The 26,647-nt window shown below is 37.1% G+C and overlaps 1 long non-coding RNA gene across 1 annotated transcript; it reads right to left on the bottom strand.

Moving 5' to 3' along the window:
• Positions 1-15,331: 15,331 nt before the first annotated feature.
• Positions 15,332-25,575, bottom strand: LOC106885969. The gene is made up of 3 exons (XR_001411546.1): positions 25,484-25,575; positions 15,888-15,985; positions 15,332-15,440 (listed from the first exon to the last, which is right to left on the bottom strand). It is a non-coding gene; the product is annotated as an uncharacterized LOC106885969 (long non-coding RNA).
• Positions 25,576-26,647: the final 1,072 nt, after the last annotated feature.

The following is a 26,647-nucleotide window of genomic DNA, read 5'->3' as shown; positions in this document are numbered from 1 at the left end:
TGAGGAAAGTTGGATTTTATCATGACATTATATGAGACACAAAGCGATATGTTGTAAGTGATAAAAGAAAAACATCACAAATACAACGTACAGAAAGGATTATTCTCCCCTGCAGATACAGAACTCCTGAATCTCTGATTATTGGTGAGGTATTAAAGTACACTATCTTCCAAAAAATGCCAGCTTAAGTAATGGTACCTCTGTGCAATAAAGAAAATATATTGCCTGAAACGGTAAGAGTTTCTCTATTTAACTTATTTTCTCTATACCATTTCAAGTAAAAAATAAATATTGGAGTATTAGGTAAACTGTATCAGTCTGATGAAAATATATTATTGAAATGTGCATATACTAAGAAGTGACGAACATATTTACTTAAAGCTACTGAAGAATCAGTTTTTACAAAACAAAGAATGTAGTATATTAAACGAATTTTAGGATGATAGCAGGACTTGATAGTGAAATGGAAAGAAAATGCCTTACTAAAAATTTCCCATGCTTTATTTTCACTTACAAGTATAAATATAGCCATCTTGCTAAATTGATATATAGAGAATATTCCAATAATACTTACCTGTAATACTACTGCACTGAAATCAGAACTATGATGAATAAAAGTAGACCAAAATCATCCAAATAACAATTGGAGTTACAAAAGCTGCACTGAAATTAAAAAAATACCAACAAAAGACAACAAAAAACCCCTGTAACCATACTGTTGTTAACATGTTGGGTATGACTTATTTTCTAGAATAAAGGGAAACATTGTGCCACAGCTGACCTGAGATACCAACTCCTGAAAGCAGCTAGCTGTCCAAGCCAATGGCAGCGGGCAAGTCCTGCCAATGTTGACTTTTTTATTTTAACTGCAACATAACTAAATGTTCTCCATATCTTGCTCTAAAAAACTAGTTATGCAAGGAAAGCAAAAATTGTCTCAAAAATGAGTCTTCCTTGCCTTCTCTCATATTCTAGAAACTTCAGGTTAAACCGTGATTTTGAGACTGTTGCTTAAGTATGGTCTACATAGTCAGAGAAACAGCAAGCCATTCCTATTGCTTCCTTCTTCAGTATCATTAGTTCAAGAATGCTTTGCAATATGTTGATGACGTTCATTGAATTTTTTCTGTCCTGCAAAATACATCCTCTTTTTCATGTAGTTGATTAAAGTTGTCCATTCATAGGGAACATAAATTAAGAAGGAATAAAAAGCACCAAGTAAACCAACCAAATTCCACTTTCCTAAATCCAACAGTACACTCCAGTATTAGTCAGTTAACTTCCCTGAATTAAAAAATAAAACATTTATTATCTGGTGTTACCCATAAAAATTTATTTTTAGATTGCTAATTTAGAGAGATCAGTCTGAATACACTGAAATATTTATATAGGATGAGCCAAATCCAAAGTACATGAATGACTTTGAGCCCTTTCGCTAGAAAGAAGAGAACTTTTACATCCATTATGAGAAAAGACAGAATCTGAGACTACAATCTCCTTCACTATTCTCATGTTTTGTCTCTTCTGTTCAGATTCTTTGTATGTTGTCTCTAATCATTAGAGTGTTAAAAGATTCCCTGATCATAAATAACTTTGTAAGCAGAGTTAGTCACTTGTAGGGCAGAATCTAGAGAGGAAAATGAGCCAGAAACGCTCTTGGAAAGCATATGAGAGTCTTCAATTAATAAAAGAATAGGTATTCTTTATTAGCATATGTCCTCCAACAAGCCTATTTTATGGAACAGTCAGAAAAGATACGCCAAGGAAGCCCCAGATGATGGATGCCCTGGAGGGACTAAGGGAACAGTTTCCAGCATTGTGTTCTCAAACTATTTTTCAATGCTTAACTGAACTGAGCTTCCCTATTGCAGTGTTGACCTTCCCCTGTGGAAGGATGTACATTTATATCAAGTAGGGCTAGGTAAGAACATGGCCACTGAAGAGATCCTTCATGCCATTTTACCACAGATGAGTCTGAATTTCTGTTTCCACAAAAGTTACAGCTGCGTAACACTTTTCTGTACACTTAGTATAAATATTTGGAACTCATTGTCTCTCACATGTTCATATGCAGGATAGAAAGGAAAGTAAGTGAAAAGATAATGGTTGGTTTCCCTCAGTGTAAGTAAGCAGAAAGCACAATATCAGGATGCAGTGAGGATTTTTGCCAGCAAAAGAGAGAGCTGCTAGCAGCAGCTCAGAGATCGTATATGTTACTGACACAGGCACAAAGGAGAGCCTAGCAGAAAGCTAAAATAATTTTTTTTTTCCAGGGAGAATTTTTTTTCAAAACAAAACCCAAACCAAACCAAAAAACCAACAAAAAACCCACCCAACTACAACTCTAGCATCTATTCATATGTAAATACTACTGGAGCAGCCTTCCTGCCATTCTTCCTGAATCAAATGTGGTATGAAAAATTGGATTTGACCAATTCTGAAAGCAGAACTGCAGACCTTCCATGCCTATCAAAACCTGGTTTGAAGAGCTACACAAGGATTGAAGAACAAGACTTGAGACTGCCTTGTTTGTGAAATAACCCACTTCAGAAAAGCCAAGAGGAATTCCTTGGTAACTTGGGTTTTTCACAAACAGGATGTTGCTCAGATGCTGCTAAACAGTAATGTTGCAATTCATCAATTAAAAGGAGCTGGTGCCGTCAACCTGAGTGTTATTTTGAGATGCGTGAGCAGCCGCTCTGCTCTAGTTGATTGCAGAAGCTGACGTTTTTGCCACCGTATTGACTCTCCAGTTCCTGCATTTCAGCCTTAAGTGAATATTGAGTCATTTCTCAGGAACTGCAAGAAACAGCTAAGCAGATGCGCTCAGTCAGCCTTGTCAGCTTTTCCCTTGTGCAAATCCAAATGTATCGAAGTTTGATTAGCACTGTAGAGAAAAAAGACCATCTGCTAACAAACCAAATGCATGTCCTATTGCAAAAAAAGGAGCAAAGACTGTTAGATACCTGCTCTGCTGAAATATAAAGGGAGCAGGAAGTTGTTGTTTCTCTCAAACAAATATGTGCCCAAAATAATAAGGTAAACTGTGAAACCAACACAGCAAATGTGAAATCACACAATCAGAGCACTTTTTCTCACAGTCCTCTTTTGCTGTATGTAAAAACACAGCAAGTACTGCTGTTGCATCCAGTTTTCAAATCAGATTAAGGAAATCCATTATTCACTGGATAAAATGATCATGATTATTTTTTGTGGTTAATCCTAAACAATTTAGATTAAATTCCTAAGCCTGTGTCTGCTTAAATTCCTGTGGAAAGGCTTTTGGAACACACTTTATAGCCATCTGCTTAAGTGGATGAAGTAAGGTCACATTCAGTAGCATTCGTCAATGAAAGAGAAAAAAATCTTTTCACAGTTCTTGGTGCTTTTGAAACATTGGTTTGGGGTGGACAGGAAAAAGAAAAAGAGGTCCTCAAATCAATTTTGTTTCTGTTTATCCAACAGCTATTGCCCAAAAAGATTGTTAGCAAAACACAGAAGTTGGAGTGATATTTCATTCATGCCTGCAATATCTATTACTTCATGAAATAAATGACCCTGAGGAATGTCAGTTTATACATTTTAAAACAAGTTTTAATTTAGGCCTGTTGTCACAGTACAGAGCAATATCATAATTAATGATGTGAAACTGGTAGCTAAGATGTCATTACACACGGGAATGTCACAGTGAATCAAGTTCAACTAGCTACTAAAGAAATTCAGCAATGGAATATTAGTTTTTATACTCACAGTATATCAAATAAATCTTTGACAAGCTACAAAAAACGGTATGGATTTAATACGATATGGGATGAGCAGATTTGGTACAAAGCTGGCCCAGAATCTCAAAATGCCAGCAAATCAAGGCCTGTGGGTAAGTCAGGATATTTATTTGCCAAGCCGACCTACTTCTATTACACTTATCATTCTTCTGAATACCATTTACAAGAGTCTTTCTGTCAGAGCAAAAGACAATGTTAATTCATCAGAGCTCTGATGTCATTTCTAAGAACGCTGCATACCTCCTGAACACATTTACAAACATTTCTAGGAAGTACTTTCAGCTGCTCAAAACTCCTTTATCCTGTTACCAGCTAGCATTTTCTAAATCAAATTAGAATTTACACCTAAAAATTAGGTGTAAAATCAAATTAGCGTTTACACCAGATTAAAGAATACTTTCATTTTTTATTTTGCATTATAGAAATATGCTTGTTAGTAGCATAAGTTACTTCTCATCTAAATAGTCATGAACAATACAAAGTTTTAAGAGAGCAGAACATAAATGAAACTGCATAATAGACTGAAAGTACAGTGTCTATTAGAACTGGTAAAGAGCCACGTAGTCCATTCCCCTTGTGGCCCTCTCCTTGGGGTTCCTATGGGTAGGTAGGAGGTGTGTGGGCATGCCTAGCCAACAAAATTCCCAGCCCTAGGGAAAGCGGTAGAATTTACACTGGGAATCCGAGCTGTTGCTTTTATAAAAATAATTTGCAGTGTACTGCTATTCCACTGCATTCAGTATATCTTCAATCAAACAATACACATTATTCATTGACTGACTGGAACAGAACAAAGTCATTTAAAAACAAACAGCTACAAAACCTCCAAGTTTTACTTATTGTATATGCATTAGCTTATGGCAGGAGACAATTACCTGTCTGCTACCAGCATGCTCTGATGCATAGGCCTTTTCATTTCAACAAATGAGGACATACAAGAGCTATTACTGCTCTTGTACACATCAGTGGATTTTTGTTCCATTTTGTAATGGAATTTTTTCCCTTTAATAATCCTCCTTTATTAATCTTCTCTTGTTTAAACTTGATTTGTACTTCTGAATCTAATTTTTCCCCTTAACTAAGGACTGCACTCCTGTCAACAGTTTCACTAGCCACTCATATTTGAGAGTTTTGTACCATCACACATTGCAGCTACTGGAAAGTGTGATCGCAACCTGGGGGCCTGCAATACCCAGGCTCATTTGGAACTGGTTTGTTCAGCCAATAACTTCAGTGATGATTGTGCCTCACGGGCTTTCTCCTGCTTTTGCCCTCATTCATCAAAACATTTCCATAGGCTTACATTTAGAAGCTCACACTGCTACCACTGCAATCATCAGTCCCTTTAGCCAGAAAAAGCTACTGCAAAGCTATGTGTACAACAGTCACTTATCCCTTGTACTACAGATCCACCTTTAGGTAATATAAATATTTAAATGGGATGTTTTGGGAGCACCCTTATGGGGCGTGCTTTCTCTGCCAGTCTCTTCACAACTAGACATTTTCACTGTCCTCTAACGTTACCCTGGATAACTAAAGCTTACACCTAGCATCTATCTCTAATTAGCTCTCTTGTACACACACTCAGCCAGTCACATCTGCAATGAACATATTTACACCTCTTGCTGAGGACTTCTGGCACAGGGAATACCTGGGAGAGAGTCCATCAGCTCCATATCAGCCTTTCCTACCTTGATACGCAGTTCAACTCCTGAGTTAGTAATGGGATTGTGGCTTTGTGTCAAATATTTGTACAAAAAGTCACGTTAATGAAACGTACAACACTACTGAGTGCTGGTATGCAAGTAACTGTACAAAGTGACTCCCTTTTTTATGTTAAAGAAAGTATGTTTTCAGCATTAACTGCATTTTGTTGTACACATTGTTCCCATTTTGTCATTGTCATAAGGGCTTCAAGCTACACACTACTCATGCAGTCCTGTAGACTACTGAGAAGGGAGGAGAATGGAGAATTTCCTATGCTTTTTCTTCTACTCAGCTTTTATTGTTTTCACAAGCCTTTACAGTCATTACTCTTACACAAAGACAACGTATGAATGCTTGTATGTATAATTAAAAAAAAAGCATTTCATGCTGTGCATGCTGTCTTGAGTCATCAGTTACCTAACTTGTACCAAATCATACTCCAAGGGTGTTTTCTCTTGTTCGTTCTATCCTTAAGAACCAGCAGTTAAAATCACCTTGGCTCTGATTTTGGCATACTAACACCAAAGACAAGACATAAAAAAAAAAGCAAGGGGATGGCATATAGTAACATATCATCACTAGTGTTACCTGTAGGGAAGAGCTGCACATGCTCTTGAGTTCACAGATAGCATGGCAACCTCAGCTGACGTTTCCTTTCACAACCCACAGTCCTCATTCCTTAAGGAGGTAAGGATAAGATGAAGCCATTACTTTGTTCTAACTGGGGGTGGGTTGGGGATGGGTGGTGAGATGAATGTGCCTTGACTTGCACAAGAATATTTTTCACTACTTAAAGCAGTGCTGGGCAAACACTGGCCAGGCAGGCTTTTAGAGCAGTTATTAATTCTGTACCTAAAATCTCTCACTATGGTGCAGGAAAATGCAATCTGAACTCTTTTCTACATGACTGAAGGCAGAAAACAAAGAACCTCACTGCTCACTGCAATAAAGACAGCACAGAGAGTTTCACAAATTCAGCAAAGTTTCTAGGGCGCATAAGGGATAACAGTTCATAAAGGTGTGCTATGCATTATCCAGTATGCCTTTTCCTCAAGTACCTTCCAATTGTCAGATCTAGCAAAGGGTAAACCGAGGGTCATTTAGTTCAAGTGATGAGATGAAAGTGAGGCAGGTCACCTTGCCTATCTGAAGGCGTTTATGGTAAAACACTGGCGGCACAATTTTGAAGGTGGGTGAGGAAAAGGAAGTGAAAAAATTCCCTTTGAAATTCAATGTTATTGAATTCAAATACCCAGGAGAACATGGTTAGTGTATAGAGGTCAGCTTTCTGCCAACCACTGCAAACTGGAAAAAGCTCAGAGATCAAATCATTGTCTTTGCATGCTGAGATGCAGAAGCTATGAGCAAATATTTAATAGTTATAAATAAGGATTAAAATAATATTGTGTCAAAATCTCAACTATTTCAAAGTGCAGCTGCTGGCCAAAAAAGGCAAGTTTGAATAACACCCTACCAAAAAAAGGCCCCAGAGAATCATGCCAGGAGATAAAGCAAGCACTTACTGGAGCGTGTGACAGGTATATTATTACTGTTCGTAAATAGTTCTGTAGCCCCAGCACCATGGTAGCCGGTTTACAGACTGAATAACAAGATGTGTGCTGTGAAGAGCCTCCAGCTCACAACCTCAGCTGACAGTTATACAAACATGCACAAGGAAGTGGAATAACAAGGAGGTGTGAGGATACACATTTTCATCAAGTACCATTTCAAGAAACAGAAGCCCAAATATCAGTTCATTGTTGCTGAAAGAAAAAGTTCTTCTCTACCCCATCCCCACAGTTTTTGCCTCCCATCCTTACACCCAAACATACCTCCTGCATCAAATTCTCCTCTCCCTCCCAGAATCACATAATTCTTGGAAGGGAGCTCTGGAGGTGATCTGATCCAACTCCTGAAACTCCTTCCTCTCCTTCCTCACAGCTAATTTGACATACTAGAATGTCTAAAACCTACTTAAAAAACCCTGAACTGTTTTTTACTAACTTAACAAGTTAGACAAGGTCCCAAAAGGGACCACTGAGGTCATGTGACCCCATGACTGGGAGAGAAGAAACAGGAGCAAGACTCCTCCCTCTGAAGGTGCCAAGCCATTACTTGAGTTCAGCTTGTAGACACATCCTCTCTGCTCCATCCCTTATGGAATATTGCTGCATTATTTTTAATCTTAGATATTTTTTTTATTGCCAGTAAACTAGCTGAGTAGGTGCAGGGAGGTAGTGCATTATGTCTCTGTCTAAAAGTATGCTTTCAGGAGCATTTTTATTCTGCTTTGCCTTAGGAACTCTTCTCCAGCTAGGGAAACTTCTCAGTCACATTTACGGAGGTTGCCAAGAGGACTGCAAATGAGAGATTAAAGACCCACGAGATTTGTCCCTCTAAATTTTGAACAGGTATTTTCGAAATCCCTGACATAGGATTCTTGAAGTTATTTTCCTCTAGTACACATTTTTACATCTAACCTCACTGCTCTTTGAGTGACCTCAGTAGAGGTACTTCAAGGTATTTGCTCTGGTGCTTTGCTTCTGATGTAGCGAAACCATGAGGGATTTCACTGGGAGCCAAGCCAAAGTAGGTGCTACAACACTTGAAACCACATGACTTTACTGACTTCTGCAAGGGTTTCTTCCCTTTCATATGTTTGTATGTGAATAGGGACTGAAAGCACAATTCAGTTAATAGACTATGGTGCCAGCTTCAGAAGCTTATCCAAAGAATACTAAAATAACCAAGGCATCCATTAATATATAATGGGAAGGTCAAATTTGAGTTGAGTATATTCACACTTTATTCAGCATGTCACACGTATTAAGCGATAATAACACTAAAAGCACAAGATAAGAATGACAGTAGTGACCAAAATGGATACCGCACTGACCTCTGAATCCTACTTTATAGGTTCCAATTATAAACTGTGCACTGTAAATTCTGGAGGCTCCAGCTGCAGCTGTTTAAAACATATGGCTCCTCCTCTTGAAATTACCACCAGTCCCTTGCAGAAGTTTCAGAAAGGATCACGTCGGTTCCTCAGCATCTAGAGCACATTGTCACCTGATATAAGACCACTGCAACCACGCTACCACTGCAGGCTCTAAATAGGAGTGGCTGAAAACTGGGTACATATTACTTCAGCTGCTCCTGCCAGAGAGGTGGTAGCTCTTAGCTGAGGACAGTTTGTCCTAGACTTCAACCGCAGGAAAATTGACTGCAGTTTTTGGTAGCATTACTTTACAGTGGGTGACTGGTGATATTCAGGTCTGTCAAATACATGTTTTCAATTAAGGATATCAGTGGATTCCACAAAAGATTTTAAAGATAACATAAATGACAACTATAATGTATTTGAAGATACTTTCCCTTTTGAAATCAAACATAGGGAACTCTTCTCTGCCAGAAGAGCTCAGGGGTTGAACAGAATCATCCCCTTCTCAAACAGTTTGCACATCCCTCTCCTGTGCATGTTACCCCTTTAGCAGAGCTGAGCAGAGTCCTGCATGCAGCTGACAGGGCTGGAGCTGGGGTTGCCTGAGAGAAACTGGAGAGGGACTGAAGGAGCATTGGATGTCAGGAGTAGTCTGTGAAGGAAAAAGCAAGTGACTGAGGAAGAATTGAGAAAGCACCAATGGCAATAAGCGTGTCAGCAAGGAAAACCACAAGCTGTCAAAGGATATTTTTTTGATTGTGAATGCTGGTATTTCTACTAGCTTCACTGAGATAAGTCATATATGGTAAGCAAGAATGGCTCCCTCTCAGATATTAGCACCTAGTTAGTTACATTCAGAAATCCAGACCAATGCTACAGCAAAGAAAGCAAACTCATCCTCAGGCTAAGCATTGCATTCATATTCCAGCCACCTCCTTTCACAAGAGAAAAAAAGTGGTTCCTGTCTTGAGCTCAAGAGTCTGACAGTCACATTTAAATGCTTACAAGAAACATACTGTGCAGTTAAAACTGCAAAGGAAATATGGGGATTATCACTCAGTGGTAATGGCAGTGATGAGGGCAGTAGCAGCGCAACTAAACGTCCACTCTGGTATTTCACAAACCTAACTGAGAAAGGCAAGGGACAGAGAGCCTCTTGTCTTTTTGGGAAAGCACACAGTTAGAGAAGGGATTACTACTCAGGAGAAAGCAATAAAAAAAAAAGTGTTTGCAATATATGCTGGTAATTGAAGAGCTACTGCTTAATCCTGTTCATAGGTTTAATAGCTTCTAAGGGAATTTAAATAAGTTAGTGAGGTTTAACATTCCTCTGAGAGTTGAGTCCATGTATAACCTTGTATTTCATAATTAAAAATCTCTTTGATCTGTAGGACTCAGAAAATTGATTATAGTAAATTACGATCTGAACAACCAGCCACTTGATGCTATGAATAATGCAGGAAAACTTCAAGACCAGATTTAGCATGTCTGGACAATCTACCAAGAATGTGGGGCAATGAAGGTTTTAGCAGCATAAATGAGAAGCACATGTTATTGAAGAACAGGAATAACGTCATCATCTGCTTCCCCTTACTCCTCATTAGCACTATCCACAGAGTAGCAAAATGTGCATAATTTTAGCAATAATGTGAATGGTGTAATAGTAATAAAAGAACCCTTAATCCTTCAACTGGGCTAAATGTTTAAAGAATAAAAAAATGGCAGAAAATTAAGACAAAAAATCCACAAAAGGAGTTGGAGAAAAAAGAAGATTAAATAGGTAAAATGAACTGGCCATATTGTGGCTAAGAAGCACCAACTGGGTTAAAGGAAGGGCATTGTAAATAAAATAATAGCTCAACCCAGGACATATTGACATGAGCTATTTTTACTTCAGTAACAAGTTGTGTTAATTTATTTAGATTAAATATTGGATATGTTAATTCAGTTACTGAGCTGAATAACAAATAAACAAATATGGGTGTATACAAGTCAAAAGCATATTAATATTTAAACATAAAGACCTTGAATTTCCACCTTGCTCCTCCCTCATCATCCCTCTTCCAGAAATCAATCCCTTTTTCCCAGAAAATAATATTTCAAATTAGCAAGCAAGGAGTTTGCCATTAAGGTCATAAAGTCAAAGATGAACCAAGGGAAAAAATGTTGGGGAATGCAGAAAAGGGAGTGTCAAAGGCAACAGCAACATGAAACAATTTTAAAGCAAGAACATCTCAATACTACACCATATCAAGGAAAGCATTAATTTCTATATCTCAGGCCATTCTGAACTCTACCAAGACAATAGTTGTCCTTTGTATTCAAACTATAATGACACAGAAAATACCATACTCTCAGCACTTTTCCTGTTCTTGTTCCATTCTAAAACAGAAAGCTATGCCATAATTTGGTCCATATAGGTAAATGATAAAATGAATTTTTTTCATTCAGTGCACTTTCCATCCCCAGGTAGCCTTCCTATGAACACTCATGAAAAGTGTATGCTACAAATCCAAGCTTTTCATAAGAATTCAACTGAAATTCAACTGAATTTTTCCTATTTTTTTAGCATAAAGAATATCACAAGGTTTGGTAGGTTGTTTTTTTTTTTCATTTAGATAACATCATATGCCTGCGTAACTACTCAGCCAACTTTTGAAGTGTTTCAAATTCATCATTTCCAACACATATTCCAAAATATGTACTTACATTTGGAGAATACAAATTATCCTATTTAATCCCATTCATTGGACCAAGGGAACATTTTTATTTCAGTGCAACTTGTAAAGGTAAAATAAGCAGGAGACGTATGCAACTCTTAACAAACTAGACTAAGATGTCCCCATGTTTTCTTCAGTAGGATTTTATACTTGGATAACCATGTTCATCTGGTCTCTCAAAAGAGACATATTCTTTTGCAGTGAAGACATATAACTATTTTACTAAACAGTTCAGCTTGCAAAAGTGTCATAATCTCTACAGCAGTTTATACTTAATGAGTCAGAAATCTCTTTCTGTACATCTCATTTGAATGTCAATTCCAAAAATAATGCCAGATAAAAATCTTTAGAGCTTTCTGCTATTCCTTCTCCCTTCCTCAACCAAGCATTTAATTTTTTTTTAATTTCTAAAGATTCAACTCTACACATTAAATAAATCCCATAAAATAATAATACCTGTAAAAATAAAATCGCTTACTGAAGGCAGTATCACTTTTTAATGACTAAATTACTGTACCAGAAAAAAGACATCTTTTTGCATTCCTCCAAAATCACAGGAAGTCATGAAATAGGTGTTAAATAAAACTGGTAGTCACCAAATATCTACTTCAACCAAAACCACCACACGCCATCCTCTACTTACTATCCTATCCTGCAGCCATGTAGACAGCACTAAAGCCAGCACTGAATTCTAGCAAGAATACTATTATGTCCTATAGGTAAATTTGGTCAAATCTGGTAAACCATATCCTGTATTCTCCAATTACATGGATATTCTGTATACATGACTAAAATTTTCCATTACTGGGCAGAGCAAGGTTAAACTTCTATTGTAGCCCTGCATTTTCTTTTAAGTATCTGTTGCAGTCATTTTTTTGCTGCTTACACAGCACACAGTCAAATAAATAAGGAGAGTATTAAGCAAAAGCCTGATAACAGGTGATTGCTGAGAGCTGTGAACTAATGATAATGCTTTTTTCCTGTTTTTCAGTGCTGTACTCAGCAGCATACCTACAATAACTAAAGTAGCAGATAATCCCCCTATCTTCTTGTAGAATCCTAATGATACCAATTATTGTCAGAGAGCTACATTTTCAGTCTTACAAATAACATCCTCAGTTTTTTCCCTCTTAAGAATGTTGAAAATAGTGGCATCTCTTTTACACTTTTGTTGTCATTGCAAATCTATGTCTGTCCATACTATATCAATGTGATAGCTTTTCTAACTGGATCTATTTATGGGAGGAGGAGGGAGGATCAGTAGCAGAGAGAGACAGAGAGATACATTTTCAGAGGTGAGTTAGGAAAAATATTGAAGCTGAATTTTCATCACTATGACAGGAGCTCTGCATCTAATTTCTATAAATATGGAAAATAGAAAAATTTTCCTTACAAATGTGGGTTTTTTAAAACAGATGAACATTCAACTAAATCAGATGCTGTAATTATTTCTTTTTTTACCAGTCCCAAAACATCCATTCAGAACATTTAACTAAACCTTTGAAGATGCACAAATTGTTTGTGAAGAACGACAGAGAGACTTAGATACATCCCATGTTGGGCAGCAGAGTACCTAGATGGTCAGAAGCTGAACTCTTCATAGCATACAGGCCTCCCGACACTCACAAGCATGCCAGTGAAAAGAGTAGTAACTTTGCCTTAAATAGACCTTCTACACTGGCTTATTGCATCAGACATTGGACAAACACTAATATTCAACTATGCAAAATGTCTTTAATTCCTTATCTTAACGGAGTAGTATAATGTCAATAGCTATTTCCTCACGTAAGGATACAGAGGAGATACAGATGTTTGGTAAGGAACCATAAAAATTGTTCAGCCCAAGACTCACTAACTGTACCACTCACAGATTTGGGCCTCCATCAGTCCCTTAAAAAAGAAGTAGTATGTCAGTTTTTGCTCAGCATTAGTACAGAAAGATACTGATCCCAGAGGCTGGCAAAAAAGACCCCAAACTCCTCCCTCCTCCCCCCCACTAAAAATAAAATAGTATGGAGCAAGACTGTGAATATGTCAAAAGTATAGCCAACTTGAAATGAATGGTCTATTATTTTACCCAAATGCATCAGAAGATTCAGGCTAGGGAAAAAAAAGAAAGAAAAAAAATGTACCTTTTAGCATTGTTTTGCCAAATAAAGTATCAATTAGTGGCTCAGAAATTATAGCTCTACATCAGATTATGGGAGATCAAGATCCTAGTTACTGCTCAGACTGAGGGATGGAGGATTCAAAGCTTATACTTTTGACTACCCAAGTCTTGGCCATTGGCTAAGGGAGAATGACTCAATCTCTTGCTGTGAAAGCTAATCTGTTTTGTAAGAGCTACAAGTTCAGGGCAGCAGGAAGAGTACCCAGGTGTCCCAGCTTCCAAAGTTTCTTAACAGATATTTTTAGCTCTCAGCACCTGTCAGATTGCAAAACATACATTTTCCACTGTAAAAGCCCGTAGTTTGTTGCCTATCATCTTAAAACAATGGGATTTTAATTGTCTTGTAAAGCTAAATAAGAATAAGTTGATTTAAGTCAAAACATCTTCCCTTTTCCCACAAAATAGATAAATTAAAGATTTCAAAGCCTATCTATTGTCTACCAAAGTGTTTACAACCAAGTTAATTTTCAAAGTCTCTGTATAGTATTTTTCAAACATGCTTTCAGCATATTTTGGGGCAAATGACTGAAAAAAGCAGCAGCACCTAGAAAGATTAGTCACAAGTTATTAACAAGTAGCTATTTTTTGGTTCAGGTGTTTTCAACACACAGGCTTTGTAATGTCAGTGTCAACATAGAGCTATTGTTTAGTTGATAATAGCATTTCCATGAAAGTGTCATTTAGTTCTCCTGAGTGACTTCTCAAAGATCCAGGGGGATATGTTAGAATTCTTGCCTCACTGCTTTTAGTTCTGCTTCATGCTAAACTGATCCCACACTGCGTCATTCCTGCCAATAGGACTTTTCCTTGCAACAAATATCCCTAAACTTAAGAGATAAAGTCTCTGGTTGCTGCTGTGGTGCTCCCTGCATTTCTTTTTCAGATAAGAAACTTCTAAATCAGCAAGAGATTTTCTATATAACTGCTGGAGCCAAGTTTTAGGGTAATATCTATATTCCCTTTCACAGAATTATTTTTTGTTGTTTTGATTCTTGCAGCTTGTACGTTCTGTTAAAGATGTGGATTGCCTAAAATTTAAATTCTCAGAGAAACCCCAGATTATTTTTTAACTGCAGGCATTTCCATTGTTGAAGTCTTGAAAAAAAAATAATTTCATACTGTTACAGCTATTAGGTTCCCTTTGTTTTTGGATTCCCACCCCAGTGAAACTGTGTGTATCACTTCATTTCAAAACATGCATACACCTACATTTAATATCCAGCATGGACTACCCAATCTCTCTAGTATGTTTACAAAAGTGCATGTTTCAAGGGTGACTATCTATGCCTTCAAGCAAAGAAGTATAAATGCACACATTGTACCTAAGACAAACATAGGGGTAGTAAATAACAACATTGTGTCCCTGACTGGGTACAAAGGCTGCCAACAGAGGGACAGTGAAGGGATAAGGATGATATATACTTAACAAATAGTAGGTGTTACCTTCATTTCTTCTGGCACAAGCCTAATCACTTTTGTATTGGAAGAGGATCAGATCAGGGAACGCTTAAGCAAACATAAGTCCAGAGGCTCTGTCTTGTCCCCTTTGGTCAGATGGAGCGGCAAGCTGGCATGAGGAGGAGGTCCCTTGAGTCATGGGAGGTGCAGGAGAACTTGCAGAACTGAGCTTTGTTGGCTATATTACAGTTATTTATAGAGAAATATATTTAGCAAAGGAAGATATATCCCTCTCTTCTGATACAATTCAAGAGAATCAAAATACCATTATAATGAAAAAGCTTCTCCTTTCTTAATCATTCCATCAGTTTGCCAGAAACACCCTATAATTGAATTATTCTAATGAATAAATATAGCAATGTAAATCCAGACATTTTCCCCTTATTAAAGAATTCTGATTATCTTCATTATCTTTAATATGAATTCTGGAGTGATAAAAGAAATAGAATATGCAAATTAATTACTTGCTTTCCCTTTGTGAAATTAACTTTTCATAATTTAAATGTTTCAGAAATGCAATTATTACGTACCTTGTCTTAAAATAATGTGTCTCGTGGTATAGAGTTGACCAGATAAGATGCTCCTCACTAGCTGAACTCAGGATAGTAACATCCAACTGGGTGCAAACAGGCAGTGGTAAACTCCCGTCCAATATCCATACCCTTGTAGAAGAGAGAAGGAAGCCTGACATGATGCAGAGCATCAACTGACATGAAAGTGATTTCCAGCCTGTCTCTATCATCAACTTATAAATTGACAATTTACCATTTATTCTTATTCTGCTCTCATGTCTTCAAGGTATTTGTCAAAGTAGATAACACTTTTCTTCTACTGAGAATATCCAGACATTTTATTCTCCAAAGCTCCAGGTTTAACCTATGCCAAAATCAGTTTAGCATAAGAGTTTGGTTTCCAGAGTCTTAGTCCTACCTGGCAACTGGCTAAACACTGGTACCTAAGGATCCCCCTGAAAATTCTGTTGTATCCATTAATGTTGCGTGAATAAAAAACCCTACTGAAGGTATCTCCCCATTAATGGATAACACAACTTCTCCCTCTGCTCTTCATAACGAAGGATACAGGCAGCCAGCATAAGTATCTTCACATACCATCTTTTCCCCTCTTGTATCTTCCAGAGCTATGAAGAGAAAGGGGAAGGGATCTCTTGCCTCCTACCATTCCCATCGCAAGAGGACAAGTATACAACCTGAAAAGGAAGATACCAAGTTATGAGACATAAAGGGGGTCCATCTTTGTTTAAACTAGCCTACTTAATCCCCCAGCACTGCTGAGTTGTTGCCACTGTCTGAAAATTGATCTCTAGACCTTTATTCAATAAACAGCAGTATCTGGAAAAGTCTGAGAAAAAGCCTCAGGATGACAAAGTTCTCCGGTGTCTTGCTCCTTTTCCTGCAACTCCAGAAGATTCCTGAGGGAAATAACGATGGCTAACACTGTCAGTAAACAGTCACATTTTTTTTCCTCATTTTGATGTATATTTATTCTGGATCTGAGAATTTCTTCCTCTTGTGGCAGCTTTCCACAGAACTAGGACCTTTCAAGTTCAGCAATGGGTAGAAAGAGAATCAAGAAGAATGAAAGCCCATTCTACTTTATTTAATTGCTTATTTGTTTTCTTTCGGGTGCAGAGGAAGTCAAGAGAAAAGTAGTTCACTTGAATCAAGTTAATTACCTTCATAATGCAAAATTATCAGATTACTTCCCTTATTATTAAGGCAAAACTATTGTCAGTATCAATACTAATACATTTAAAACTGTTCTTGAAAATGTTTCTAAACTAAACGTAGGACTAATGCAGCAAAATTTGTAAGCCTCATCCAAATTAGATCTATGACTGGCTTTTTCCTCAGCTGGTCATCAGATTCTCCTTTAAAATGATGGTACGTATGAGATTTATTTTAAATCTTTTTTTTTTTTCTTTCCTGTTCTTTTCCAATGCAAAACAAAACTGTGATAACAAAGAATCAGCTTGAACATGAACAGAGGCTTCAATTTGGGCTGTTACCATGAACATGTTACCATGGAAGTAAAAAGGACCTCTCTTAATTAGACAAGGACTTGTCTTGGTTAGGGGACGCCCCAGAAGGGAATAGAGTACCTAAAAGATGTAATTGCAGAGGCCTTTACAGCCTCTAAGTGAAACACATGCTTCCCACTGCTAGAAGTAGTCACCAGTACGGGAGTTGTTCGTAATGCAAACAGAACTGGGGTGAATCATAGAACCATAAAACAGAGTTAGAAGGGACCTTAAAGATCATTGAGTTCCAGCCCCCCTGCCATGGGCAGGGACACCTCCCGCTAGAGCAGGTTGCTCAAAGCCCCATCCCGCCTGACCTTGAACACTTCCAGGGATGGGGCATCCACAACTTCTCTGGGCAACCTGTTCCGGTGCCTCACCACCCTCACAGTAAAGAATTTCTTTCTAGTATGTAGTCTAAATCTCCCATCATTCAGTTTAAAACCATTACCCCTCATCCTATTGCTACACTCCCCGATAAAGAGTCCCTCCCTGTCTCTCCTGTAGGCCCCCTTCAGGTACTGGAAAGCTGTTATAAGGTCTCCCTGGAGCCTTCTCCAGACTGAACAATCCCAACTCTCTCAGCCTGTCTTCATAGGAGAGGTGCTCCAGCGCTCTGGTCATTTTCGTGGTCCTCCTCTGAATTCGTTCCAACATGGTTAAAGGACATGGACCTGTTAAACCCATGGATTGCTTACAGAAGTGGCTACTTCATCTGTGTTCCCACAGGCTCATTTGCTGAAGGACTGATGATTTGCCTCCTGCACTGCCCACAAAAATCTTGAAAAGCTCAGGTAACTGACAAGTACATATGATCATGTGTGTCTGACCACCCAGTGTGCTGATGGGGATCAGTTACCAATGTGCTGTATCCCCAGGTATCATCCTCTTATGATGTTCTGCTGCAAAAAAACAGGTCTGGTACATTTTGATGTTATTGGCCTTTAAGCAAAATTGTATAAAGTGTGCCACACAGATCAAGACAGCAGAGAAGAGATGTAATTAGGTAATGTCTTGACAAATCAAAGAGGAACTTATGAAATGCATACACACGGAGAACCCATGACACGAAAAGCAGATCCAAGGGTTTCAAAAGAAAAAGGACAGGCCTGCGCTAAGAGGGACGATTACTGCAAGAAACGCCAAATTTTAAGATCATATGGAAAAATGGACATCCAAATTGGCAATCTTAGTTTCAAGGGAGAGGTGAACCAACAGATTTATATGCACAGATGGAATTTTAAATCATCCTAGTTTGGTCAAGTCACATACATTTATGTATTTTTAATCTGATCTGATAAAGAAATCCCTCTTCATGTTAACACTGATCAGGCTATCAAATATTTTTCTACTATTTATTTTCATTAAGAGATTTCAAATTGAGCATTTTTCTTATTTTCTGTTTGTCAGAATCACATCTCAGCTATTATTACACAGCTTTTGGTGGCTGCTGAGAAAGTTTCTACCTGCAATTCAAAATCTCAAGAGGTTCTACTCTTTCAAAGAATTGTTATAATTAGTTACTATAGGTTGTTAGAAACAAATGTGATAGATACCAAATTATAATGTTTAGGCAAACCACATTTACTGATCAGTGTAAGTTCAATTGCAATAACCACTGATCCATGTTATAACTGACTTGTAATACAAGTCACTGTATTTAAAATATAAAATGCCAGGTTTTGCCCAAGCTGCTAATGCCTCAGAAGTAAAAATGCTTAGCTGTGTTCATCTAGAGAAATAAAAGTTGCTGAGTTTAAAATGTCTTCATTTGAGCTCTACAACCTCAGCAATTCTAAAACAAGCTGGACCTCTCTCATATCTCTTACATAGCTTTCAACTACCATCAGTGTTAGACCAAGATTTTTAAGTTTCTCAAGGCAATGGAAATAATATCAAAAGACAAGACTTTTAGCCAAAAGTTTCAAATGCATGCATTTTATTGTCTATTATACCATTAAATAAATGGCATCATTGTAATTTTTGTTTGTTTTTACCTAAAGTTTGGGGGCTTTACTCTTAGAAAGGTATTTAAATTTGAAATCATCAAGACATTAATTTCCTGTAGCAGTGAGGCTTCAAATTTCCCTCAAGATTAATATTTCCACTTCTGGTTCACCATACTTAACCTCCTTACCACTCTTGTACCAACCTCCTAGTAATCTCACCAGATATCAGTATTAGTAGGAATGTTTTCATGTCCCTTAATCCCTTAAATCCTTGTGTCTATTAATACATCAATCTACTGTTGTTGTATATGAAATGAGTACACAAAGGACTTTTCAGTGCAATGCTAAAAGGAAAAGATTTCTGTAAGAGGACAGTTTAGAGCCTGTGCACTAGAACATTTTATTCCTCTTGCTACATTTCTTAGAAACACATCGTGTCTCCTGCTACCCAAATGAGATCATTTGGAGTACTACCCAATGTCCTGCATGGTCCTTGATGATACAAACTGAAAACTATACCTAATCTCAATACCTTAACATCCTTTTCCTATAGATCTTATATTTCTGAGTATAATATTCCATGCAGCCAGTACAAAGTACTACAAATACTGTTAATATGAAAAATGAAACATAAAAATTTGAAAAGAACACTTTGAATCCCAGTCCCATGGTCTGTTCCAGCCCCTGCAAGGAAAATACACTCTCACAGTTATTGACATATGAGTAGTAAAGAAATTAAGTTTTATATATTTGTTCTAATACCTGGTTTCAGTATGTGTGATTTTGCATTTTGTTTTTCATCTGATTTGTAAGATGAGAAAATAAGATTTATTTTTTTATTATTCTAGATAAGGAACATGAGTCTTGGATCAAATAGAAGTACTAATACAATATAATAATGGACAGAAGACCTGAGCCAGCCAACACTTACCATGTTCCTAAATCATATAGAAAAATGCCAGTCACTGTGAAGAAAGCTAAAGCATTCATGCATAAAAGGGACACCAAGTGCAAGGTTTCATGGCTTCTGAAGTGGAAAGTTCTCAGGAAGAAAATCCACACAGCAGCTCCATGAAGGTCTGTTAATGGTGACCCACATCCTTTGAAACCTTTGCTGCTACAAAGTCTCTTGACTGTTCCTTAGCTCTGCCAAATTGTTTATGCAATAAATACTAATGATTGCCTTAGAGCTCTAAGGGTTTCTTACAGCATACAAAAGCCATATCTGACTATCTTTCTGTATAAAACCAATATTTCTGATTCTTTATTCGAATAAGAGATATATTTCTTATTTTACATGACTGCTTACAGTAACTTACCAAGCAAGTGAAATTCTAGTAATAAAAAGATTGGAAATGTCTACTAATTTCTATCAGCTTTAATTTTAGCATGATCTGTCTTACCTACTTGTGATTACAATCCTTTCTGCTTGGCCACCTACCTGAATTCATTGATTTCTTAAATACTTGGGCTAAAAAAAAAATACTTCTATCAGGTAGCTAATTCCACCTGCAGTCTTCTTACCCCCTTTAACCTTGAGATTCCAAAGACTTCAAGAGAATGCAAAACTCACAGAATTTGCATTGTGAAGGAAAAACCCCAAATTGGCCAAATGTGGTTTGCAGTTCACCAATGAAGGGATGGTGAAGGCTGCAGAAAACAAAAAGCCCAGCTAGTTAAACACATTTCAAAATAAAATATTATTCCAGGTTTGTTTGTACTAGAAATAATGTTTTACAGATCAGCTATCATATTTTCATTCTTCTGATGAATACCTCAAAAATATTAATAATTTTTCATACATGTTAAACAGTTACCAACAAAAACAACCCCTAATACTCTGTCAAGTATCACAAACCTCTTGGGTTTCCTGCAGGAGCTTTGCTGCATTCTGTGTGGCATATGATCACAAAGTGGAAAAATAAGAGGAAGATACCAGTGCTGAATAAAACCTAAACATCACTCGTATCAACTGTGTCTTTCACTTGGGCTAAGAAGCAAAATAGACTTTCTGAATACCAGCTGGAGACGAATTTATAGCTATCAGCACTTTGCTCTTGGTAGACAAATGTTTGGTATTTGTTGATATGAAACTATTAAAATATTACAGCCTACCCATTCTTCAAATTCACAACTCCCAAAGAGCATGCCATTATGCTCAGACATAAGAAATCATTAACACACTAACAAGGCAGCAAGAATACTACAGGGAAAATAAAATTTGACTTAGTTATCTGCTTCATAAAGTACATCAAAGAGCACAGAGAGAATGACTGTTTCTGTCAGTGCATTTACATGGCCCCATTTGTTATTCTTTTCATAGCTTTTCCAACTGTATTTCTTATTTAGTCATAGCTTAAATCAGAGATCAACAAGCAAAATACACCATGAATTCACAAGTTTATCTAGCAATACAAGAATGATATTGTGCTGGCTCTGTCTGGGATGGAGTTAACTTTCTTCCCAGCAGCCTGTATACCACCGGGCTTTGCATTTGTGGCTACAGCAGTGTTGGTCCCAGACCAGTGTTTTGGCTATTGCTGAACAGTCCCCACACACCATCAGGGACACCCCTCTAGCTCCGCTCCACCAAGAGCCAGTAGGATGGGAGTGTGTCTATACTGGCCACATTTGTCAGTGTTGTGATGGTGTTACTTAGGGGTGGGGAATTTTTGTTGCTGATGCAAGCAGTTTGTGAAAAGTGCATAATGAGCTTACATTTTAATGATGATTCATAAATATGTGTTTCAAAGAGGTGTAGGGTGGAATGTACCAGGTCCAGGTGCCCCCCCTGCAGGGCACAGCCCAGCCCCACAGCCAAGGTGGGGTATTTAAGAAAGGACAAAATGCTTCATGGCAACCATGGGAAAAAGGAGTGAGTAAAAATGTGAAAGAAACAGCCCTGTAGACACCAAAATGAGAGAAGAAGGAGGGGGAGTAGGTGCTCCAGGAGCCCAAAGGGAGGGTGCCCTGCAGCCCATGGAGACCACAAAGATTTATCCTGAGGGACTGCAGCCTGTGGGAAGGATCCACACTGGAGCAATTTGTGAAGGACTGTATTTCTGGAGAGGGACCCCATTCTGAAGCAGGGGAAAAGTGTGAGAAGCAGCAGAGAAGAGCTCAAACCACAACCCCCATTAGCCGTTACCCTGCACCAGTCAGGGAGAGTGGCAAGGAAGGAGTGAAGCTGAGCCTGGGAAAAAGGGCAGGGGGCTGGAAGTTTAATTTGTATTTGGTAAAATTCTGTTTTAATTGACAGTAAATTAAGTATCCCCAAGTTGAGCCTGTTTTACCTGTGACAGTAACTGGTAACTGATTTTCCTGCCTTCATCTCAACCCACGAGTTGTTCCATCTTCTTTTCTCCCGTTGTAGTGTTGAGGAGGGGGGAGTTAGAGAGAGACTGGGTGGGCATCTGACAAGCCAAGGTCAACCCACCACAGCCAGTTTAGGAGACAGACTTCTCAGTCCCAGATCTGCACTGTGGCCTTAGTACATGTACCCTGTGTGCATATTATGTCCCTGAGTGCAGCTATGATATATATTTAACAGCAAGAAATCGTTGCCATTCCACATTTATTTGCCACTCACAGCTTGAATAATCATTTCACTCTTTTATGAACATACTTTCAAAGGTCTAAATGTCACCAGTGAAGCTTCTTTCTTGCAAATACTGATATGGAATTTCAGTGCCTTTCACTTCATCCATCAGTGGAAAGCAGTATTTTGTCAGTAATCCAAGCAATTCTAATTGACAAAATCTGTGCTCTTAACGTCTGTCATTCAGGCATCATAATTGTAAAATCAATTTTCACCAGCACCATCAATACAATGTAATGAATATTATCGTAGATAGACAGCATAAAACACAAAAGGAAATTAAGCAATAAAGGTAAGGAAAATTTTGAGATTCACAGCTGACAATAGACAGACACATAAAAGTTGAGTACCATATCAGTTATGGGAATATTTGCGTATATGAAGCATATTTTGCACTTACTCATATATCTCTAACAAAGGAGGACTATAAGGACAATGATTTTACTTAAGTTAGTATTACCATTATATTTCTAGCCTTCTCATGTTATACTGTTATAGTATATGATGTAATACATGTAATTTATATTATAGATTAGAATTTATAATGTAGACAAAGTAGTAAGGAAGTACACGATGCAAGCAATATAACTAAGAGGGATCATTACCTTATTCTACAAATTTTTTTCAGTATTTGAACTAAAAATGTTCAAGAGAATTGTGGAATGATAAGAAGTATCTGGTAAAATACCAAGCATATGCAAAATTTTGCAGTGTGTTCTGTGTTGCATTATGTGCAGTATAAGTCACTGAATAATGTCACTAAAATGTGCTTCTCCCAGATTGAACCATTATATATATGCAACTCTTGTTCAAATACATTTGTATTGAGGTAAAATTAGGGTAATATTAAATTGTTTTTAAATGTAACCTCACCCTTAAATTGAACATGGTCTCAAAAGAGAGGTGAGGAATTTGCATTGCATATTAACTGACTTTTTTAAAAAAGTAAAAAAATTCCTTTATGATATTATGGTAGCAAATTTCTTACAGTGAGCTAATAAATCTTGCAAATATGTGTTTGTGCACCCTAAACTAGTGCCTTAGTAAATGAATAAACTGGAGGGTAGAATGGGATTTTGTATATCCATAGTTTTGCCCTAAGGCTAAGCCTAAACCTTATAACTGCTTAAAATACTGTGTGGTTTTAATAGAAAATAGCTGCTTTTACTCCCTTTAATAGCTGACAGCTCAAAAAGGTGCTTGCTTATCTCCTGAAATATCTAAACAGTGTCAGTGTATGAAAGCTCCTTTTATATATCTCCTAGGTGACACTTAATATGAATTCCATTCAGATAACATACTTGTTGCCAGTCAAAGAGAAAAAGAAAAAAAGGTATCCACATGCCTATACCCAGTAAAGTTACAGTAAAGCCTCCACAAAAAAAATCAGTAAGCAGCTTTATATTCCTTCAAAATACAGTGAAAAAAAAAAATCCCCCCAAAAAACCCCAAAACTTCAACCAAACACAAAAAACCCAAACCTCTAATAATAATAAACTAAATATTGCATATTTAGATTAATATTTTGGCTTATATTTCAACATCTTACACTAGTTCAGACTAGCAACACATACACTGTCCTTAAACACAGTCTAATTATAAAATATTGCTGCATTCCTAGCTTATTACTGTCTGGAAAATAACAACTGGACAATATCTTCTTTACTGCACACAGATCTGGCAGTTTATAACCATGCTTTGCTGAGGCTCTTCCTTTTTAATACCTCCTTTAAGACCTCTTCCTTTTTAAATAGAAAGAGTTATTCTGCATGCCTCAATTTACAGTATATTACTCTGAAGATATCAAAATATGGGAAACAGGTACCTTTTTACATCTTTCACTCTCACCTTAGAAATTATAGTGACCAACTTTGAAAAATAATCATGCAGTATTTAATCCAACTGAGTTATTGTTGGCTTACGCATTTTATTATACTTGCATTTATTTTATATCTGCTTAAGTAGATCTTTAAAAGACAGCTATTCTCTGCCTTCAGAATTCAAGATTAGTCATTAAAACACTGTGCATATTATTAGCCAGCATAGAGCAAAAAGGCTAATCTAGAAAACAGTTCTCTTTTGCTATTCAGTTTGACAGTTGACGGTGTATTTTGATCTTGAAAATGGAGTTTCTGTAGCCCCGTCACATTTTTTTTCCTGACTCTTTAAAACCAAAGCCAAAAGTACAACCTCCAAGAGGGACATCAGGACTACCTTTACATGAACTCTGCTATATTTATCAATTTTTTACCTGCTTAAAAATTGAGGGAACACCAAAAAACAGAATTTTTCATCTCTGACTGAGGAAATCTGTCCTGTAGTCTCTCTCCTTACAAGAGTTTTTTGTTGTCTTTATTATTTCCCACTGAGAAACTATTCCACAAGGGTGTTGGTATAACTGCCAGTAATTTCATTTTCAAAAAACCCAAACCAACACATTTCCAAGTAAACATTATTAACTGCAAATTTGGTTTTAGATATCTTTAGCTATTTCCCCTAAAAATTGTTCCAGGCACGTATCCACCATTGCTCTTCCTCCAAACTCTCAAAACATTACAAGAGAGAAAAACTGGATCAATTTCAAAGTGAATCTGCCATTGGTTTTAGCACTAGCTGTTTTCCTATCAGCCCTAGATGCTCAAATCTTTATAAGAAAATAAGAGAAACTTAATGAAGGAGGATTTTATCAAACCTATATATTTTAAGATCTTCCTAAAAATTTTACAAAATCTTAAGATGTGTTTGCACATCCCTCCCCCAAGAAATGCATAATTCTTACATTAATATTAACCCAAAACATTCAAAACATCATTAACCAAGTAAAAATGTTTGGTTTTATACACAGTTACTATTTTTTCCCCTTTGCTCTCCCTCTGAACCCTGGACTACAGCTGGGACAAGTTCCTCTCACACACAGAAAGAGCAGAAACTATTTTTAATCTCTAGAGCTAAGCTTTAGGATGCTCAGGAGAACATTTGCACTGAGGCACACATCTGCTTCACACACACTCTCCTATGGGTGAAGAAGAACCCAGTTCTGCTTTAGAATCCATGTTCTAGTAGCAGAATACCACGTTGCTAAAGCTATAAAAGAAATAGAGAATACTAGCCTGATCGTACCTGTCTTTAATGCAGCTTCTTAGTTTCTGAATCAAAACTTCCAGGTCCTTTGGAGCATCAACTGTTTCGATCCTCTCTGGCCAAACACCTGGCTAAAATGTGCAAAAAAAAAAGCACATACCTTTAAAACACATGCTTGAACTTAGAGTTTAAAATAAAAAAGTTTTAATATCAGATTGCAAACTTTTACACTTCTAAGTGCCTGTGTCTAAAAAAGATACCAGAAACAATGTCTTTTTTTTTTTTTCTTTTTGACAGATAAATAAGAAATTTCATATTAAGCCTGTGCGTTAGAAATCCTGTTGATATTTTACCATGTGCCTTTTACCTAGGGATGACAGCTGAAGACTTAGAGGCCCAGAGGGAAAAAGCACCAGAATCTAAATGAAAATTCCAGCTAGCTTGCTTGAAATTTCAGTATCCTGACCCAGTGAGTAGCTAAAACATATTGGAGTTAAAGCTTCCACAAAATTCTCAAATAAAATAATGTGTAAGAAAGAACCAAAATGTATTTATTTTTCATGACAGATTAAATTACAACATTCTGTTAAAAGCATGATTTTTCAGTCAGTGAAATTCTGTAGAAAGTTTATTGACAGCTGCACTGAATCAGGATAATAAAAATGCTATAGTCATATAATGTCTTAAATTTGATAATGGGTTATTTTAAATGCACGCTGGAACTGCAAAACAACGCTTTAAACTATTTTCAGCATGTATTTGAGATGACCTTTTTGTTCCACTTCCTGAATATTATTGTCCTTCTCATGGCAATGCAAAATACCCTATCTTATTATTAGCACTACTGGACATATAAATATTTTATCTTTAAGGTCAGAACCTGACAAAAATGCTCACATAATAAATATAGACTGCCTCTGCCACTAATATGAGTATTAGTTTGTAAAATAGCCATTCCTGTCAGGTTATCTGAAAATATTTGGGTCAAGTGCATTGTAGGAAACTAGGAAATATATTTTCCTGTTTCCCTGCTGTAGCAGAAAGGTGAAAGTTATATTGCTACTTTTTGCCCTGGAACAGACCTCTTTTCCCGTCAATCCAGCATACACATCAGCAAAAAAGAAAATGTAACTACACATTAAAAGGAAGAAAAAGCCAAGGAGAGATTTGTTTTGTATCACTTAATGCATGACATGAATAATT

Source organism: Calidris pugnax, unplaced genomic scaffold, assembly GCF_001431845.1.
Source record: "Calidris pugnax isolate Ruff unplaced genomic scaffold, ASM143184v1 scaffold13, whole genome shotgun sequence".
Taxonomy (NCBI): Eukaryota; Metazoa; Chordata; class Aves; order Charadriiformes; family Scolopacidae; genus Calidris; species Calidris pugnax.
The sequence above is the reverse complement of the archived record's forward strand: the minus strand, read 5'-3'. Positions and strand labels throughout refer to the sequence as shown.